General features: G+C 54.6%; 1 protein-coding gene across 2 annotated transcripts in view; it reads left to right on the forward strand.

The window, feature by feature from the left end:
• Nucleotides 1-8,791: 8,791 nt before the first annotated feature.
• The window catches only part of FXYD6 (FXYD domain containing ion transport regulator 6), a 30,376-nt gene continuing 18,305 nt past the window's right edge, over nt 8,792-20,862 (forward strand). Inside the window, exon 1 of one of the 2 annotated variants that reach the window (XM_045894941.3) lies at nt 8,792-8,956. The gene's annotated coding sequence lies outside the window, so the exon portion shown is untranslated. The remainder of the gene's footprint in view (nt 8,957-20,862) is intronic. The other variant, XM_045894940.3, reaches the window with a different exon arrangement.

Raw genomic sequence — 20,862 nt, forward strand, 5'->3', positions numbered from 1 at the left:
CGGAATCTCCTCCTGGGAAGAAGGGGTCAGAGTGCCTGAAAGCCAAGCACTAAGGTTGCATCTTCACCAAATGAAACCCCAAACGAGTACCCGATTTGCACCCAGATTCGTGTCCTGGCTCTGCCGCTCATCAACTCGGCAACTCTGAGGAAGTTGCTTCAGTTCTTTCGGGCTCAGTTTCCCCGTCTTAGAAATAGGGGTGATGGATCATAGGGTCTGCATCGCAGGGCTGATCTTCGGATTAAGTGAGGTGATGCATGTGAACTCATTAGCACTGTGCCAGGCATACAGGAAATGCTCACTTCAAATTGGCAGTGGCTTGACATGCAGTTCCCTGGCTCTGCAACCTGAGCCAGCTCAGTGAGTTCAGCTGGGTTGATCAGGGTCCCCCAGACACAGGGTGGGGCGAGTGATGTTTGCATCCCTCCCAGAGCACCCAGGGTCCTGGTGGTCTGCAAAGGTGTCAAGGTCAGATGCAGGGGGCATGTTACATGGTGACCTGCCTCGTTCCATGCCTGGCATGTGGTAGGGTCATAGTGGGTGTCAGTTAAAGAAAAGATTCTATCTTGGGGCTGGTCAAAGTGGGTTTAGTGAGGACAGGGAAGTCAAGAAAGGATTACTGACTGAGCAATTGTCATTGCTAGGCAGCATGTACTTTCTGAGGGTTAGCTTGATCGGTCCCCACAAGAACCCTATGGAATAGAGAACCCTATGGATAGCCTTAATACCATCTTCCCAGAGAGGAAATGGACACTCAGAGAAGTCAGGTGACTTGTTCAAGACCAGCAGTCCTGGATTCTAATTCGCGGCTCCCCATGCTCATCCTACCAGCCTCTTACTCCTTTTCCAAAGGAACCTGCAGACAGCGTTATCGATTCAACCGCTGAGCAAGAATTATTTGCCAAAGAAAGAAATTGACCAGCCTCACTCGTTTTGCCCACTTTGATGACAAACGTAGTTCTTCCGTCTGCTTGGCCTTGACCTCTCCTATTACAAGCAAAATCCCTTCTCTTTTGTTCAGTCCTCAGCACAGGGCAGCTGGGAACACTTAAGTTATGTGCTCTGTGCATGGCAGCTCTTAGGAAAGAATAGGAAGCTAAAAATAAACCCACTTGGGTGGTGTCTCTGGGGCCTCCTATAATGATAAAGCGGGGGGTTAGACTCCGAGGGGAGGGGGGGGAGAGCAGAATTCTGACAGCAGATTCAGAAGCCTTGGCCTCACAGATAGAGTTTCCCAGTTCACAGAGCTGTCTCCCAGGCCCTGGTCAGCTTTCTTAGCAGCCCAGCGGGGTGGGTGGGGGCTCAGGAAGTTTGTGCCATGGGCCCTCCCCTTTGGGCAGCCGCCAGTCCTGTCTCCCCTCCGTGGGTGGAGGAACCAGATAAGAAAAAGACCCTAGATGGACTCTTGTAAATCCCTGTTCCTTCCCAGCAGGCCTTTCTGAACCTGCCAAAGAGATCAGACTGCACCTCCCACGTGTCTCATTGCAACCTCCGTGCCTGGGTTTGCTCTTTTCCTGCCTCAAACCCCCATCCTCTTCCTTCAGAGGTCAACTCTTTTAGGAAGGCAGCCCAGATTAATTCCACCTTTTATTCTGATCTTTCTCTTACTCTGGATACTCTTGGGATGTTCACATTAATTGGGACATTAATAATTGGTACTCACATGTACAAGGCTTAGTTAATATTTTAAGATAGTTACCATGCATTTAAGAAAGCATCTGTTTTTCTCACTCCTCAGGACACAGAAATCCTGAGAGATAGACGGGCAAGGGAAAGAGTGGGCCAGTACTGAGAAGACCTCGCTCTGGTCCCGACTGGGCCACGAACAAGCTAGGTGACTTTGACTTAGTCAGTTCCCCTCTCTGGGCCATGGGCTCCCAATTTGCAAAACGTCCTCTAAGGCCTCATCCGGTTCACATATCCCGTGGCTCTGTTCAGGGCTCTGTGCACAGAGCTCTCTGGTGCCCTGTTTCTTCCAAGATGTGGCCTTATCTCTCTTGCCACATGTGTCCCTGGCCCGGGTTCCTGCAGCTCAGACGCACTGTGCGCTCTAGGGCTTCAGACCCACTGAGTCTGCGAGCCACGAATGAAGCCGTCCACGGGAGAAGTCACGGGGAGGCTCAGCTCTTTCCCTGGCCCTGGGCAGGTGCTGTTAAAAAGCTGATGCCCAGGTCCTGTTCCTGGATAATCAGATTCATGGGTCTGGGGTGGGGCCCAATCACCTTGCTTGAGTCATCTATTGCTGCAAAACAAAATGCTCCCAAACTTGATGGCTTACAAAACAACCACCATTTTATTTACTCAAGATCTGAGGAGTAGGAGCTGAGATGGGAACGTTGAAGGTGGCTTCAGTCCTTTCTCCACGTTCTCTCTCTCTCTCAATCTCTCCAGCAGGGTAGTCTAACTTCTTCTAAGGTGGCTGGCTTCCAAGAGGTGGTGTTCCAAACATTGAAGGCAGAGCTGCAGCTCTTTTACGGCCCCATCTAAAGTTATATGGCGATCGTTCTGCCTCTTTCTGTTGTTCAAACTAAGTCCCACGGCCAGCCCAGATTGCAGGGAGGAGAGACAGATGCCACCTTGCCGTGGTCGGCGCTGCAGAAGAGCCCGTGGGATGGGAGATACCATCGAGGCCATCTTTGGAAACACAACTTACCATAATTTAAGAGCAGTCTCCAAATGCGTCTGCTGTGGCCCATGTCCCCGGAAGCCTGCTTTCCACCTCCCCCTTTCGTTTGCCGGTCAGACAAGGAAGGCTCAGATGGCCTCACAGCGCTGGTCTGGGGGGTCTTGTTCTCGATGCACATTGGTTTTCTCAGTCAATATCACTCTAATCTTTTAATACTGATACTAATACTGATTATCCACCTATTATATTGGCAAGTGTTAGAGACCAGGTGTTAAAAGCATAAAATAAGAAAAAAAAAAAAAACCTTAAAAACACCCCCGAACAAAACAAACAAAAAACATAAACTAGACATCCTTCCTGTCTTCGAGTTACTCACCATCCAGGAGCAACCCACTTAGGGGATTGCCCCGGTCAAATCATTGCAACTCTCCTGCTGATTGGGGAACTGAAGGTTCTGAGTTAAACTTAGGAAGACGATTGTGGACTCTCTTTTAAACAATGTGCCGGGAAGGAGTCGTGTTCAAGGGCTATATAAATGTTTAATATTTGAGTGAATGGCCAGAATGGTGAGTGTTTTATGCCCATCGCCTCCCACCAGCCACATCTAAGGTCCATACAAGGCCTGAAAGATGAAAATCAATAGAGATAATGCTTTAAATGGTGGACATCAAACATACCTTTGGTCCGAGACGCAATTACATAACAACAACATCAAAGAGAGAACGGAATGATAGGAGGGTTGAGAGAGATGGAGAAGTCAATGAACCCAAGGGTCCATTATAAACAGACAAGAGATATAGTGTCCCCACGACCGCAAGTGGTCTGCTGACCTGTCCGGCGTCCCTCTTGGAAGCCCATTGCCATCAGAAATGAGCCCCTTTCCCAAGACAGGCCAGGCACAGCCCCAGGATGCCAGGCCTGCCTGTTTCTTGGGAGAAATGCAGCTTTATCTACAGGCACTGAGTTTGCCCTGCACGGAAGTTGCTTTCCCCTCACTGCAATTAGTCTTCAGGCTTCACACAACACTATAAGTGTTCAGCCACCTGCCTGCCCCACATCATTTTTATTGCTCCCCTCAACTCTAGCTTAGGCTTTGGGGAGGGGTTGGGAGTGGGGGATGCAAAAGAGAAAAAGTGGATGCAAGTCTTTCTTGCCTGGATGCGTGACTGGGCTAGTGGGTTATTGTCTGGTTGCAGGGCTGGTCAAGAGACTGAATGGGGGTGCCTGCTGGGTCCCTGTGGTTCTTCCTGGCTCAAAAGCTCAGCTACAGCCTCTGTTCTGAGCCTGGATCCAGTGGGTTGAAGGAAGTATATGATGATAAACAGGTGCCTCTCCTCACAAACGTTGGCTCCAGGCACTCCGGGAAGGGTGGGGGGTTCAGACGCCTGCTTATGCCAACAGGCTGTCCGCTTCTCTGTCCATGGGGAAAGCAGAAACACGAAGCTATTCTGGTCTCGTCTAGGGAGCCATTATGTATTGAATTTCCAACGTCATTATCTCCAAAGGGCAACATTGCTCGTTTTCTCCCATTTGCGTTCACTGGGAAAAGACAAATGGGTGCATATTTGTGGAGTGGAAAGGCGGGGTGGGGGGGGGTGGGAGGGGAGGAGTAGTCATGTGCTCGATTTGGACAACCAGCAGCTCTGGAAGAGGCATGCTCATAATTAGAGACTGGCACCTTGAGGTGACACTTCACACTTACACGGCAAGTTTAAGTTAATCAGGCAGAATTAGTTCTCTAGACTAATGGCACTGGGGTGGATTTTTCACTTAGAAATAAATCTCATGCATGCTCTGGCGTGCCTTGTTTCCTGACATATGTTATAGTTTTCCTGTGAGAAGAGAGGGTGAAGTTTTATTTCAGACCTCCCCCACTCTGCCTGCCTTTGCGTTCTTCCCTTCTCAAAATCCAGATCCTGCTATAAAGGTGGCTAAGGAAGGGGGCACTCTGGGGGGGGCCGGCTCCAGGAAGAGAGGTGCTGGGGTTGGTATGTGTCAGGTGTATGCAAGTGTAAATGGCAGGTAGGGGTCTTCCAGGTGAGAAAGCTTCGCTCGTGCTGAATTTCTGCTTTCTCATGATGCAAGGCTGTCCTTCCGAGGTGTTCCATCCTATTCGTACCAGTTAGGACTGTGTTGGCTACATGGAACAGAAAACCAGCTACATTTCTGTAATGGGAGCTGAATTTTCTCAGGTGACAAGACCTGGAATGTAAGAAGGCTGCTTTATCTCTAGGCATCACATTCATATTTCTGACAAAAAATGGATGAGGAGGAAGAGGAGGAGAAGTAGGAAGGAGAAGAGGAGAAAGTGTTCAAGGTGAATCTGGAGAGGTTGGCTGGGACACAATCGTGCAGGGTCTTGGGAGCTACAATTCCCTTGAATTCAACTAGTTATAGATGGGTCACCAGGCAAGACACTGGGGTTTACAAATGGAGTGAGAGGCCAGGCTGCCCCCAAGGACTTCCCAGTCCATTAAGGCCACACACAGGCAATTATACATAGTAAAAGCCAGACGATGATGTGCACCATTATAAATGCAGAGTCACAACACCGTTCGTTCGTGACAGCAGGACAAGACGGCCTTAATTTCAATAAGATGATGTTTGGATTTAGCTTTGCAGAGTAGGTAGGATTCTCACAAGGGGAGAAGAGAAAGAGGGGATGTTTTAAGCAGAGAAACTATACGAGCCAAGATTGGGGGCAGGCAAGCAGGCAGCATATTCAGATCATTGTGAGTGGCCCTCTTGGGCTGGGGGACAGCATTTGTAAGGATTGGGGTGACAGGGTGGGATGGGGAAGGCCGAGCAAAGAGTGGGGTCAGGAGATGGAGCACAGAAGATGGGTGGGTACTGTGTTGTAAAGACTGGACGTTGTATTAAGAAGTTGGACTGTAGCGTGTAGAAGACACGGAGCTGCTGAAGGTTTGAGTCACATCTGAGCTGCAGAAAATACTGAAGAGTTGATAGCCAGGGGGTGGGGAGACTAAGGCAGAGTCTCCAGCAGGAATCTAGCAGAAGAGAGAACTGATCTAGAACAGAAGCAGTTGGGGGAGAGGAGTAAGGATGGTACATGACTTCCCGGGTGAGTGACTGGGTGGGGGCAATGCCATTTAGGAATTCAAGAAAGACACGGGAGGGGAAGCACTTTTGGGGTGTGGGGAGAGTCAAATGATGGATTCAGCATGAGCAGTGCTGGGTCCCTGGGGATTACTCCTCTAGGTCTCTGGGGGTGAGGACCAGGCTGGAGAGTGCGGGGCCATCAGCCCTAAGCGGATGGCAAAACCATGGTTGTGGATTGGATGGTCCAGGAATTGTGTAAAGCGACAAAGTTCCCCACATGAACTGCTTGAGGGAGAAGTCGGAGGGGTTCAAGAAAGACAAGTCAGGGAGGGCAGAAGGGACCAGGTTCAAGGAGCAGTTTGGAAGTGAGCAAGCTCTTTCAGACAAGGACTTAAACAGTTCTCTCCTGGGGTTTGAGGGCTCAGCATTTGGCTGGGGGGAGGTGGTACATTCGAACTTCTATAAAGCAAAGTGAGTGTGAGTGGATTGAAAGTAGCAGTGGATTGAAAGTAGCAATCCAGTGAGTGGATTGAAAGTAGCAGGAGGTGGTACATTCGAACTTCTATAAAGCAAAGTGAGTGTGAGTGGATTGAAAGCTTCAGTCTGCACCCGAGGATGAAATGGTACCCCAAAAGCCACCTTGGAGGGTTACCTGCTAGGAGAGGCAGGGGTCTCTCCCCAAGATTTCTGGTCTTGCCCCTTTAATTTTCCCTGCTGGCCCTCCACTTCTAGTCAGTCGGTCTGCAGCTCTGTGCCCCGGGTGCTGACATGCTGAAAGGCTATTTTTGCCACAGTGCCTGGGGACGAGGCGAGTGCTACCCACACGGGGTTTTAGTGTTTAGTAGCACAGTTGTGAGTTACTTAGCTCAGCCCAAGCTTTAAAGCATGAAGCTGTCCCTTGTGCTCCCAACAGTTAGGCTATCCTTCTGAGCCTTAGGTCTTTTCATGACTCCAATTCTGTCCGCGTGGGGAGCGTTTTAGAAACGGTTTCTAGCCTTTCTTGTCCTACTTCCACCATGGCTGTGCGCCCCTGCCCCAGCTCTCTCTCTCTCTGCTCCCAGGGCCTTTAGAGAAGCCACGTTCTCTTCATTTGGGGGGCCAGGCCCGTTTTGCAACTTCACATTAGCATTGTGCTCACAGCCCCTGACCCGTTGCTGTGGGGTCCCCCTACATCCTAAGCCAGCCACTCCCCAGTTCTTGCTTGCAACAGTTTTCCTAATGCCCTTCAGTGGCTTCCCATTGTCCTGAGGATAAAAGCTGGATTCACCCAGGAACTACCAGGCCTGCCTGGTCTAGTATCTGTTTCCTACCCCAGCCTGTCGCCCCTGCTCAAGGGCCACAGAGGCTCCTTCCATGCCATGCCCCTGGTCAGCAGAGCTAACAGCTGCATCCAGGAAGTAATCTCGCCAAACACCTTGGAATTTTCTGCCGGGAAAGGGGCTGCTACTCCAGGTGACTTGGCTTTGGAGTTCCTTTTTTCCCCAAACAGGCTTGTAAAGCCTGGGTTTGATGTGTCCCCACCAGGAGGAACTCCAAAGAGCAGCACAGAGAAATGGCTGAAAGGCAACATTCAAGGTCATCTGGGAGGGCTTAATCTGCTTGCCCAAGGTCGTGGGCCTACCGAGTGGTGTGGTTTCGTCTCTCTCACCACCTAACGCAAAGGAAAAGGGAAGACAGCTGTCACCAAATCTTCCCTTGTGGAGGAAAATTCAGGGTCAGAAAGGTGACTCGGTCTGTGTCAAGTCTCATGGATCGGCAAGATTGCAGCCAGGCTTAGAGCTTTAGCTTTCAGAGCCATCCACAGAACTTGGGGACTGTCTCAGAACCATGTCCATTTTGTCCAAGGTCCTGTGCTCAATGGGTCAGAACTGTCATCCTGTTGGTCTCCCTTGGGCTACTTACTTGTTCTCAGTAGCCACTTAGGGCTTCCAAATCTGTGCAAAGCCTTTTTGAATTCATGATTACCTTGGGGTTTTGAGACCTGATCGTTTGTTGAAATAATCAAATCATCTAGGGTTAGAGCTAGAAGTGGGCTTAGGATTATCTAGTCTCCTTCCTTTCGCAAATAAAAATACTGAGGCTGACGGTTGGGGGTGTTAGAGGTAGGGCTGGGCCCCTTCCCGGCGGTACCCCTGGTCCCAGGGTTGGGGGTCTTCAAGGAAGTCCCTGTGGCCCTGCCTAGGTGTGGATAATTACAGTGTCTCTCGGGAAACACCCCTCATCCTGTCTGCCCCAGTCCTGGCTCAGCCTGGGCAGCCTTGTGGCAGGCAGCATGGCTTCCTGGCTCCCAACCGAGTGGTCAGCTGTGTTTCTGTGGTCTCTGCCAGCCCCTGACTCGGCCCCTTCCTACAAGCCCTGCTCCTCTCAGTGGCGGCTGGTTTGTTGAGCACTCCCTCTGAGCTCCTGGGCTCAGCCTCCCCGGAGGTGAGTGTTCCCACAGCCATTGTCGCCTGTGAGGAAACTGAGGCGCAAGAGCTTCCCTTAGCCATTGGCTCAAGGTTACATCACGGGTAGACGTGCAGAGCCAGGACTTGCGTCTTGAAATTCAGCTGTCATCTTGAATTTGGAGGCTGAGGATGGGGTGGGCGGCAGGATTGCGACCCGGCGGGGCCAGGATGAGGGGCCCTGGAAAGGGGGTTCTGGGCAGCACACCTGTCCGTCGGGTGAGCCCCCCACCCCAGGCTCCAGCTGGAAATGACAACTACAACCAGAGCGCGCTCAGGCGCCCACGACACGCCATTCATGCTTCGGGTACACATTCCCCTTAATTGCCAAGCCTCCCAATTAACGTGGGTTGCTGTGTCTGGTGCCGGGTTATTTTCCCGTTCCCCTCAGTTTACTATTTCGGAGAGACGCTAGCTCTGTCACTGTGTTTGTCTCGCTGCCTTCCCACCCCTCCCCCGAAGGAAACCAAAGGGCCGCGGCTGCTGGCAACTCCCGGGCGCGGGCCCGCCCCCTCGGCGGCGGTCTCCTGTTGCTTCTGGAGCCGGCCCGCCCTCGGAGACGCGGCCCCCCTCACCCTCCCAGGAGCGGGGAGCAGAGGGGCTGCGCGCGCGACGCCAGCCCGGGACACGGCGGCGGCCCGTCCCCGAGCCCCGCCCCCCCCCCCCCCCCCGCCGGCCGCCCGCCCGCCCCAGCCCTGCGCAGGAGGGGAGGCGGGAAACACGCGAGAGCCTCGCCCACCGCCCTGCCCCCAGCGCCGCCGCTCCCAGGCTCCTCGGCCTCCGTGCGTCCTCCGGGGATCGTCCGCGACGGGCCCGCGCTGCGCAGGTAGGCGGCGGCGCGGGAGGCAAAGTTGGGCTCTTCCTCCGAGGAGGGCGCGAGGCCGGGCGCCGGGAGCTGCCGGCTTTTGTTTGTTTCGGTGGCTGTGAGCGGCCCTCGCGGGCCCGGGGCGGCCCGGGCGGCGGAAACGCGCCGGGGGCTGTAAACGCGGAGGTGGCGTCGGAAGGGGAGCGCGGCCGCCTTGGGGAGGCCGGCCGCGGCGGTGGGGGCGAAGCCGGTGGCCGCTGCCGGGAGCTCGGGGCTACGGTGTTTGGGAGAAAAGGAAGGGGCAGCTCCCACCCTGTATCCAGCGGGAGTTTCCCCTTTGTTACTGGGAGGCTGTGGACACTTGAGCGTGGGCATGTGAAGACGGGGAGGTGGCTGGAGGCGAGTGTAGACACACCAGCAATACAAAATGGGGCGGCTGGTTTGGTGTTGGGCGGCATGGGAGCTGAGGCTGGGCGGTGGGCAAGGGGATGGGGAGAAGGTAAAGAAGGGCTGGGGTTCCAGAGCGTGGGATTCATGAGAATGTCTGCATTGGTTGTTTTTGGTTTTTTTTCCCTTCTTGTTTATCCAGTCCTGTTTTCTTCCAGGGGGCCTCCCTGATCCCCCATTCTCCCCTTTCCTCATGCCCAGCCCCCCTGGCAGAGCCTCCCCCATTGTGTCTTGCTGGGCTTCCATGGACACTTGGAAGAGCAGCCCCGGCTCCTGGCGCTTGCTTCTGGCTCTTACAAGTGGTGGCTGTTAGAGAAAGCACCCGAGGGTGGGAGCAGCTGAGCTGGAGAACGGGCCTGGTCAGGCCCTTGCCGCCAACCCCCAGACATGGGGGGCTGGCTGGCTGCTGAGCCTTCTGCCCAAGACCGTGTCCTCTGTCTCCACTTCCTTTGTCTCCTGGGCGTTGCGCCCTCCGGCTGGGCCCAAATTTCCCGGTTTGGAGATGGATCAGTGGGCAGCCCATGTCCTCTATGCAAGGACCCCCACCCTGGGGGCCCAGCGCCCTCGGATTGTGGATGTGTGGATGTGTGTATCTGTTTCTGCAACTTAGCCTTTTGCACGTGACCTCCCTGGTAGTTGCCATGGAAACTGCTCTTCAATTCCCAGCCTCCCTTCCTTTTCCTGCCCATTCCTCACCTCCATATCTCCTCCCCTCCCCCCAATATGGTTGCCTGGATACTGGTTATCCCTGGCTTCTCTGGCTGGGAGACCCTGGACAGCTAGCTCCCGCACGGGATTGAGTGGCCGTGTACCCACTCTAGTCCTCCCCACAACACGTCACAAACCTCTTCTAGGTCCTCAACTCAAGAGGCTGAGCACAGATCAGAAATTCAGTCCCTCGGCTGCTGCTTTCTCCCTGCCCTGACCCCGAGAAAGTTTGAGGCTCCTGGCCCCAGCTGGCCATCTCCTCTCAGCCCCCGAGTCTTCCTGGCTAACGGGATCCAGCAGCTCCGGGCCCAGTAGAAGGCTCAGAGCCTCCACAAAGGAGGGAGGACGGGTTGTGGCTGAGCAAGAGAGCAAAGGGGGTGGGAGAGGGCAGGGAGAGGACACGGAGTGGAGACAAGGCAGGGAGGAGAGGGAAGCCAGAAAGAGCGGGAAAGAGAGGAGCTAGGCAATAAGACGGTACGAGTTGGGCCATCTGCTCCCATTGGGCTTCCGGCCACCCTCTCCCCTGTAGGCACATTTTCCTGCTTCCTGTGGCTCCTCCGGCCATGTCTGTGCACCTAGGAGAAGGAGCCGGTTCGCAAAGGGCTCTTGCATTGCTAGGGCTTCTCCAGAACCGCATGGCTTCTATGGGTGTTCAAGTGGTAGACACAGAGGGAAGAATGGCCTTCCTGGCCTCTGGGCTCTTTGGACTGACGGAGGGTCCATTTCAATCATTCAGTGAACTGTTTTAAGTACCTACCAGGTGTTAATCGCTGGGGACACTCGGGTGAGGAAGAAGAGAATCCTAGATTTCTCAGAGCCAGAGGGGCCTTGAGGGAACATCCACTCAGGACATCACGTAGTGGTCACGCACCCAGTGGTGGCCAAGGCCTTCTGGCTGCTCAGCTGGGATTTGTGACACACGCTCCCATCCCACGTCTCTTGTCTTCTTTTCTCTCTTGCCAGGAGTCCTCTGGGGACTGAGATGTCCCTTCCAAATGCCCAAGGTGGGTACCCTAGTGAGCAAAGAGCCTGCTCCATGATACTGACTTGGAGGGTGTGGCAAGGAGAGGGAGGGGACAAAGAGCTGTTCCTTAGGCTCTGGAAGCTTCCCACAGCCTTAGGTGAGCCAGCCCACCTGGATCTGCCCTAAATCAGAGCACACGCTCCCCGGCTCCCCAGTCCTGTTGGACTTAGCTGGCTGCCATCTGGAGGGCAGACTGTGCCAGGCAGCCCCTAGGACTCACTGTCTAACAAATCGCCCACCCACCTCTGCCCCAGCGCCTGAGCGCCCTGGAGGAAGCAAAGCAGTCTTGACAGGCACAGTCCCTGGAGGCAGAGAGCCTGTGGTAACAAGGCTCTGAGCCCGGAGGCACAGACCCAGGTTCTAGTCCTGGCTCTGTCCCAAGGGCAAGTGCATTCATTCCACAGATATCCTTTTGGACGCAAACGGAGCTTTTCGGGGAAGTCAGAAATGGTTTAGATTGATTTCAAGCAGGTGGAAGCCTCCACAATTTTAGACCTGTTTCTACATCTGTCAATAAGGGGGTTAGATTCCATGATTTCTAAAGCATTGCTTCCTCTAATTTTTTGTAGATTATACAGTCTTGAAAGAGAGCCCTTTTCTCTCCAGGTGCCCAGTTGTATTCATTATTTCATAATACAGGGGTTGCAGCTGAGCTGAGCAGGAAAGGGGCTGGTCTCTGGTTCCTTTGGACAAAGTCTCCCCTTCCAGCTCGTCGGACAGGAGGTGCTCCAGAAGCTGAGACTGGGCTTTCTTCCCTCTGGCTGTGGGAGCCGGCCCCTCCTAGACATTGGTCTACCTGTTTTGTTCTGCCAGGATGCAGACAGGCTGGGAAGAGCGTTCAAAGAGCCGGCCTTGGTGAGGATGAGATCCAGGGCCACCGGTCTTGGGTCTGTGAAATCCCGGGGAGGGAGAGCCTTTGGCCAGCTGGTAACTGTGGCCAGAGGAGCTGAACAGGGCCCTCTGTCCCTGATGAGCAGCAGAATATCTCTGGCCCAGACAAAAGCCTGGAACCAGTTTGGCAGTATCCTCTTTGCTCTGGAATAGGAGGGAGGAGGGAAGACCTTGACCTGGGGAAGTATGAAGTCAGCTTGGAGCCCACACAGGAACACGTTTGTTACAAAGATATTCAGGGCAAGGGGGAGCATGAAGTCCAGGAAGGGGGCTAGGGCCCTGGGGACCAGGCTGGGCCATGGGAATGTGGCTGTTCCCGCTGCTTAGAACATCTGACTTGGGCCAGAGGGGGCCGAGCAGGAGGGAGTTGGAATGACAGTGACCCCCACACAACCAGAGGCCAAAGCCAGGCTCCGAAGAGACCAGATTAATTCACGGCCTCCTTTTAACAAATGGCCACTGAGTCCCTTGGATGCGTTAGGCTGGGTGGGCGTCTCAGGGCCCAGCGGAGCTGTGAAATGGCAGTCCCCCACTCCCAGAGCCCTACTGCTCAGCTGGATCGGTTGCTTTACCCTGTCCCTTCCTCCCATTGGGACGGCTCTGCGACCTTCCTCCGCAGGAAGGGCCTGGCACTCATGCCCACGTGGGCTCACACGTGCACACACGTTCCCTTTCTGACACATACCTAACCTTCCATCCCTTGCCCACACACCCTCTCACCTCGCCCAGCTGCAGTCTCACACCCAGACCATTGTGACGGCCCCTTCTCTCGCTTTGTCGGCCCCGATCCACTTTCCCAGTCATCCCGCGGAGGGGGTCCAGCTGCGTCACACGTCCCTCGACTCTCCCTTGTCCATTAATGAGGACAGGTGCCGGGCGCCGGTGCTCAGGCTCTTGTAACCTCGCTGCAGCCATTCTCCCAGCACCGTCCCCAGATGGTCATCCCTGGCCTTGTATTTGCCTCCCGTCTGCCTACACTCAGGTCCTGCCCGGGATGAGCCCTGACTCTGGCCCCGCGGAGCAGGGGCTGGTGGCCTTGGGAGACACACGGACTTGGGTTCTGCTCTGGGTTCTGACGCTTCCTAGTTTTCTTGACTGAAGCCTCAGTTTCCTTATCTGTCAAGTGGGCGTGAGGATAATCAGGGCGAGCTCTGTAAGGTGCTGAGCATGGTGCCTGGGGTTTAGCGAACAGTAGATATTAGCTGTTACGATGACGATGATAGTAATGACATTATTATTATGAGAACGGAGTAACTATTATTAAATCAGCCTTCGAGGCTCCTCTCAAGTGCTCATTCTTTCAAATAGTTTTTTCCGAATTCCCAGTAAACAGAAATGCTTTCCTCCTCCCTGGCCTGCTGAACTCCCTGATGATTCTTCCCTGAGAGTGGGCGGCCCATCGTGCGTGCATTTTAGCGACATCCACACGTGTCTTCTTCCCCCCACCTTCGTGACCTCTTCAAAGGCAAGGTCTGTTCCCCACACGGTACCCGGCGTGGTGCTGGACACATGGAGAAAGTCCAGTGAGCATGGGTGAACTGAACATATGGGAAAAAGTCCTCACCCACTAGGAGGTGTGGAAAGCCCACTTGTCCCTCAGAGCTGTCTCCCTGCCTGGCCCTCACACCCAGGTGCACACCACACACTCTGAGGGCGTGCACTCCTTTATGCCCGGGTATCATCTCCCTGTGCCCAGTTCCTTTGGCAGAGTCCAGAAAACAAGAATTTGCCCCCATCCGAGGGCTGGAGGATGCTCAAGGTCTGACATCAGTGGAAGGAAGGTGTTTCATCATTCCATTTGGTGACAGAGCCCCAGAGAGCAGAAATGAGGCAGTGGAAGGGAGAGAGGCACTGAGAGAGGTTTTAAATTCCTTAAAAATCCTATGCAGATGCTCAGGTTGTTCTGAGCTTGGATTGGCTTATAACTACAAGGGATAATGATCCTGAACACCATTCCCTGCATCATTGACATTTCTTGTGCTAAGTGTTAGAGCTCCAGAGATGCCCAGAATGTGCCTCTTTCCCCAAGGAGTCCATAGTCTGATGGGGGAGACACACATGGGAGGGGGTGGGGGCCTTGGTTCAGGGGGAGCAGGGGAAGGAGGACGTGTGGCAGGAGCGAGGGGACAGTGTGTTTCCTGCAGTGGAGGCAAACAAGGTTGGGTAAATCCTCCCTACGTGCATTTGCACCCACCTTCACCATCTGGAGGTAGGGCCAGTTTCCAGGTATGCAGGCCTGTGGGTCAGGGTTTGTCCCCAAGCCACTGCCACCGTGAACCAAGGCAATGTGAATATATGAAAAGCACTCTGTGGGCTCAAACACGCAGGCCAGAGCTGTGCTTTCCTGGAGCTGGGCTGGTGGGTAGAGCCGTGCAAGGGGGCTGGCCAAGCTGCCTGGTCCTGTGGTCTGCCTGTGGGGTGACGTGGGCCTGGCCCCACGCCTCCGGCCCTGGCAGCTGCTTCGAGTTTCTGTTTCTGCCTCTGGGACTGCTTGTCCAGCCTCTCTTGAAGGGGCCTTTGTTAGCAGGCATGCGGAGGAGGTGATCCCTTGGCTGGCCTGACTCACTCATGTCTGCCCAGCCCGCTGGGGCTCTGACCCGGGGCTTCTGTGCAGATTCCCCGGAACTGGATGGAGTTCCCCTGGGCGACGGGGCCCGGGCCCCTGTGCTTGCCGTCAGCAGGCCGCAGCCCCGCTCCCTGACTCACTTGGATGGCTTGTGTCACTGGCCGGTGGTGGAGCCGGCCACACCGCCCTGCCCCATGCACCTGCCTCTGCGGGCTGGTGAGGGCTGGCGTGGCGCCGTGGACACTCATGGCTGGTGCTGACAGTGGGGCGACGGAGGGCACTGTGCCCCCACTGGTGGATCAGCCTGGTGGAACCAGGCCTATGTTTGTGATTTGTGAACTCTGTGTGTCCCTTTCTAAGGAAAGGGCCTTATTTTTTTTCATGGTTGTTCTTTTCTTCCTTTGACCATGTTTCTCTTCCCAGAAGGAACTCCACGTTAAAGGTAACGTGCCTCTGGGTTAAAATAATAGCTCCTCTCTAATAGAGGAGCTTTGCCTCCCCCATTCCCCCTGGGCAGCCAGGCTGGATTGGGTCCGGGCTCTAGAGAAAGTGCTTTGGGGCAGGGGACCTGTGGAGCCTCCAGCCTCCCAGCTGTGGGGGCATCGTCCTCCTCCATGAGTGAAGGAGGGTGGTGGGGCAGACCCAGAGATGGGGCCCCTCGGGGAGGCCCGCCAGGCCCTAGGTCCTGCAACGCAATGAGAGGGACCCAGTAGGAAGGGGCCACCCTTGGAGGGGTCAGCATGATGGTCTGGGCCCGAGGTGCCCTGCTACGCATGCGGGCAATGCAGGGAATTCAGTAATGTGTCGCAGCCGCCGTGGGCCCCTCGGGCCTCCTCCGGCATCGCTATCCTCCACTCTCTCCTCAGTCTCAGGCTGTGAGTCCTCTCTGTTCATCAGCCCCTCTTTGGAACTTCGTAAGGGGGCCAGTCATTCCAAGCTAGGTTATTAAACAGAATAATTGATGTTTAATGTTTATTTGAGGGGTACTTAAAATGCAAATCAAGGGAACAGGTTGCCTTTTCCTCTGGAGGCCACAGATCCATCAATGACCTCTGGTTGGACCCAAAGCACTTGTTTTAAATGCAGCTTTAAAAGCCTTTGCTGGGTTTTGGCTCTGTGGTTCTGAACCATAAAAGCCTAGCTCCTATTAACGGGAGCATCAGATACCATGAACAGGGCACAGGGCTCCACGCTGCTTGCCAGGAAGGTGAACAGATGTGCGAGTGATGGGATGGGGCTGGGGGCTATTTTGTTTTTAACTGAACTGAAAATTTTGTATTATTTTTTTAACAGATTTGATTTTTTTGGAACAGGGTTAGGGTTAGGGTTAGGGTTGCCAAACAATTATACATTTGCAGAAACATTGAGCAGATAGTGCAGAGAGATCCAACATAATCCCCCCTGCACACAGTTTCCCCAAGTTTTTTTTTTTTTTTTTTTTTTAAAGATTTTATTTATTTGACAGAGAGAGAGAGCACAAGCAGGGGGAGTAGTAGGCAGAGGGAGAGGGAGAAGCAGGTTCCCCCTGCAGAGCAGGGAGCCCGATGCGGGGCTCCATCCCAGGACCCCGGGATCATGACTGAGCCGAAGGCAGATGTTTAACCAACTGAGCCACCCAGGCGCCCCTGGTTTCCCCAGGTTTTAACATCTTATGTTCGTGTGGTACGTCTGTCACAATTGATACATTATTATTAACTAGAGTCCATACTTTATTCAGACTTCCTTAGTTTTCCCCAATGTCCCTTTTCTGTTCCAGGATCCCATCTGGAACAGTACATTATGTTTAGTCGTTCTGTCTCTGGCTCTTCTTGGCTGTGACAGTTTCCCAGACTAGCCTGGTTTTTGATGACCTTGACGGGTTTGGGGAGGATGGGTCATGTATATTGTAGGATACCCCTCGGCCTTGGATTTGTCTGATGGTTTTCTCATGGTTCGACTGGGCTTACGGGTTTTGGGGAGGAAAATCACGGAGGTGAAATGCTGTTTTCATCACACCACGTCACCATCAAGGGTACGTACTCTCAGTGTGAATCATCACTGTTGATGTTGACAGGACCGGGTTTTCAGCCCCTTTCAGCGCCCCCTCCTCCCCCCAAAGCTGGCCAGCTGTTACTGCCTCAGCTCTTGCAAGTCATGGGGCAGCACGGAGACTTTTCAGCCAGGGGAGCCTCGTTAAGGAGAGAGCATAAAGCAGAAAGTGCTCTGTGCCAAATCTGTGCTAACAACAGGCAACAGGTGCTCGCCAAGTCTGGGGAAAGATGTGTAGAGTTCTGTCCCTAGCCTGCAGTGGTAGTTGGACAAAGACAACTTTCTCAACCTTGGCTGCGCATCAGGGAAGGGCATTCCCAGTGGTGGGAACAGAATACGCAGAGGCCTGGAGATCAGTGCACCCTTGGCAGGAGACTGGAGTCGACTGTCTTAGCTGGAAGTCTGGGAGAAGATACTAGAAGAGGAGAAAAGGGATAGACCTAGAGTGCCACAGTAAAAGTTCCTATTTTTAAAAAAATGAATGAGATACTGGGGCACCATGAATGTGTTTGAGTTTGAGAGGGAAGTGATCAGAATACCGGTGAGGCAGATTAACCAGGCAGCCGTCAGTCTGTCCAGGACGGACGGGCAGGAGGGGGTTGAAGGTGGGGACAGCTGTTGTCATATGAGGCAAGCTCCTGCAGCCACCAGAGGCTCAGCGCTGAAGGTTCTGGAGTGGAGTGAGCAACGGAAGAGAAGTCCAGATCAGAGGGATATCGCAGGAGTCAGCATGGCCTGGACTCTGCCACAGATAGAGTGTGGAGGCTGGGAGGCTACCCTGTGGACTGGGTTAGATCGTAAGCTCCTGGAGGGGGACTGTGTCATTCTAGTACCCTCAGTGATGGTTCCTGGGCAAAAGTAGGCCGTCAGTAAAGGTTTATTAGCTTGATTCCTGGAAGGATAATAGCGCCGTTCCTTCCAAAGTTACCCCTTGTTGCAACGTTACCTTTCTTTGCTCCACCTACGTGCAGGCAGATGGCAGCTGTGAAAGCAATCTGATTTAAAGACTCAGGCGACAATGGACGTGACCCTTAGGATGAGAAGTTATTTACCTTTGAAAAGAAGCATTTGGTGAAATTAAAACATCTCCCCTTGGGAGAAAGTTGTGGGTGTGGATCTGTTTTGGAGCAGGAGTGGTCTTCGGTTCTATACCCGGATCTAATTCCGAGCCTCATCAGAGAAAGAGGGATCTGCAGCTGGGCAGCCCCCCCGAAAGGCTGCCGGGGGTTGGGCCGGTAGTTCCGTTGGCTTCCCCAAACCCCGATGCACAGGATCCCTCCAACTGGCCTGGGACACTGCCCGGCTGCAGCAGGCATGCGCTGACCGTCGGCAGGGCAGAGCAGCAGGGCGCCGGCCTCCGCTGTGGGGGGGCGGGGGCTGCGGACAGAGACCGGGGTGCGGCAGCTGGGCGGGAGGGGGCAGAACTGTGAGCTAGCCTTGGGAGGTTGTCTGGGAAGTAGGCTGTCTTACAAATGGTCAGCGTCGTCAACACCGCCGTCGCCACCCCCGGCACCTTCGGCCACCATGGGCAGGGATCAGGAGCAGGGTGGGGGTCGGGGGGTGCACGAAATACAGTTGCTCCCCCTTTCCCTCACAGCAGCCACAGGTATACTCGGAGATCTGGGGTGGAAGAGTCTCCGTCCTGGTCCATCTTGTCCCAAAGCCCCCTAAACCCAAGAGGCGGGAGGATTAGGGCTGCCCGAGGCGTGGTACCCTGGTTTTGCAGAAGTCTGCCTGGCCCCGCCAAGTCTCAGGGCCCGGCCCTCCCAGGGGACACACCGAGGGGACTTCTCATGGAGACAGTGGCTTCTCCCAGAAGGACTTTGGGTTTGGAAGGAGGCTGGGCATCGGGGCTGGGCCTCAGGCTCCCGCACCCTGTCCAGCGGGCTGCCTGGACAGCGGAGTGCACGTGCCTTCCACTGGGCAGCAACCCTGCAGCTGGGGGGGGATGCGGGGCTCCAGATGTTCTCCCCAGGAGCGGCATCGCCCAGTGCATTTTCCTTTCTCTGCTCTTTGGAGCATCTGCGTGACTAGGGCATGCAGGGCTAGGGTGGAGGCAACGGAGGCAGGCACGGGTGCAGGCCCACGAGGGCCTCACAGGGGGGACAGCGGCCTGGAGGCTTGTTTGAGGTTTCTCCAGAGCAGATTGTCTTGTCTCTCAGCAGTCCCCCCCTCTCTGCTCTGCCACCTGTGTCCTTCCTTTGCCCTGCCTCGCATTCGGTCTCTGTGGGGACTCTGGCCCCGGCTGACCTCGGTTCATTGTGCGGCCCCTTTCTTTGTCTCCTCTGCTAGCCTGTCCCATACTTCCCTTTGGGTGCATCCCCTGTTCACTTTCTCTTCCTCTGGGACTTCCTTCCTCTTCTGCTGCCTTGGGCCCTTGGTGTATCTTGCTGCGTGTCTCTAGTTGGGGGCTGCCCCGTTGTGGACGAAGTGTCACCAGCTGTCTGCCTCAGTGAGACTTGTTCTCCCCATGCCACCTGGCTGAGGCCCTGGGTGACAGTGGCGGTTTTTCTTGGGGCAGAACAAGGCAGCGGCTCTGGGGGGCCTTTCGAACCTGTCCAGCCCTGCTTTGCTGCGGGCCAAGGCCCCTCCCTGCCGGTTAGGAGGACGCTGGAGCCTTCCAGAGTTTGGTGGATGGCTGGAGGAAGAAGGCAAGGAAGTGAGAGGAGGGGACCAGGGCCCTTTGCCCCCCGGCTTGGGCTCCTTCTCGCTTTCTCTTCCCCATTTCCCACGAGAAGGTAGAAGAACATGGAGGGGAAGCTGAGGAAGGAGTTGGGGAGTGATAACAGTCATAATATCAACTGTTGATGCTTAAAGTGTAGTCCTGTTTAGCCCTGCACAGAGCTCAGCCCTAACATGACAGCTCCTTTCTTTCTTTCTTTTTTATTTTTTTTAAAGATTTTATTTATTTATTTGAGAGACAGAGAGAAGGTGCACAAGCAGAGGGAGGGGCAGAGGGAGAGGGAGAAGCAGACTCCCTGTCCGCTGAACAGGGAGCCCTACATGGGGCTTGAACCCAAGACCCTGAGGTCATGACCTGAGCCAGAGGCAGATGCTTAACTGACTGAACCACCCAGGTGCCCCATGACAGCTCTTTTCATGGCCAACAGCAGAAAGCCAACTCCATCTTGGTTAGACAAGGCAAGTACCCCATTCAGAGCCAAACTGCGGGACGGGCAGCGCTGGTGAGGGGGCTGGTGGGCCAGAGCACCCCCAGCCCCGGCCCGCTCCCGGGCCCTCGTCCCCTCACCTCTTTCCCCGCCAGCTCTTCTCCTGTGGGCTGCTGGATGACACCCCTACAGCCTCCCTGATCCCCACACCTCACAGCTTGGCAGCTTTGACGGGACAACCCCTGGAGGAACACTGAAGTCTCAGACCCACTCCTCACCAGGAGACCTATAGGATTGGAGTGGGGGAGGATCCCTGTCCCCTCCAAAAGGAGATGCCCTTCTCAGAAGGGAAGGGTGTGGGCAGACCGGCCATAATGGCCCGGCACCAAAGTGATTTCTTCTCATCCTCACGGCTCCTGAGATGCGTATTATTATTCTCGTTCTATGTTTCAGAAGCAAAGGCTCCACGAGGTAGAGTAACTTGTTCAGGGCCGCAAAACCGCTGAGTGGCAGGGTAGGAGAGTGGTTCAGAGCAAGGACTCTGGAGCCAGTTTGCTTGGGTTTAAATTCAGGCTCTGCTACTTTCCAGCTCCAGGACTTTGGGCAAGTTACTTAACTTCCCTGGCCTCAGTTTCTCCATCTGTCTCATGGGGATGATCCTAATCATAGCCACCTTCTAGAACTACTGTAGGGATTAAATGAGTTAGGATATTTAAACCACTGAGAAGAGTTCTTGGCGTGACACAAATGCACCCTAATCAGCTGTGCAATTCTGTAATCTGTTACAAAAAAAAAATCACCCTCCTGAGTAAACAGCTCTCTATCCAACAAGGGACTATAAATTCTCCCTCAAGGGCGAGTTGGCAGGCGGTGTATATTCACTGTATGAATATGGATGAAGCTAGAGATGCTGGGGAGCTTGTTGGTAACGTTCACGCAGAGGCCCTCTGTTGTGGCCCCCTGTGCAGAGCTCAGCCCACTAGGCTGGGGTGGGAGCAAGGAACAGGGTGGCCACTGCTGGGGGTGGGGGTGGGCCCCCCTCTTCCCGGGCAGCTGCAGTGCAGGTGACTCACCAAGAGGATGTGAGCCCTCCCCTGGGATGAGTCCTGGGCTCCTGGCAGGAAGCCAACCCTTCCTCCACCAGTAGGGAGGC

This window comes from Mirounga angustirostris, unplaced genomic scaffold, assembly GCF_029215605.1.
Source record: "Mirounga angustirostris isolate CCGP_5_RB_7025 unplaced genomic scaffold, mMirAng1.0.hap1 SCAF_13, whole genome shotgun sequence".
Taxonomy (NCBI): domain Eukaryota; kingdom Metazoa; phylum Chordata; class Mammalia; order Carnivora; family Phocidae; genus Mirounga; species Mirounga angustirostris.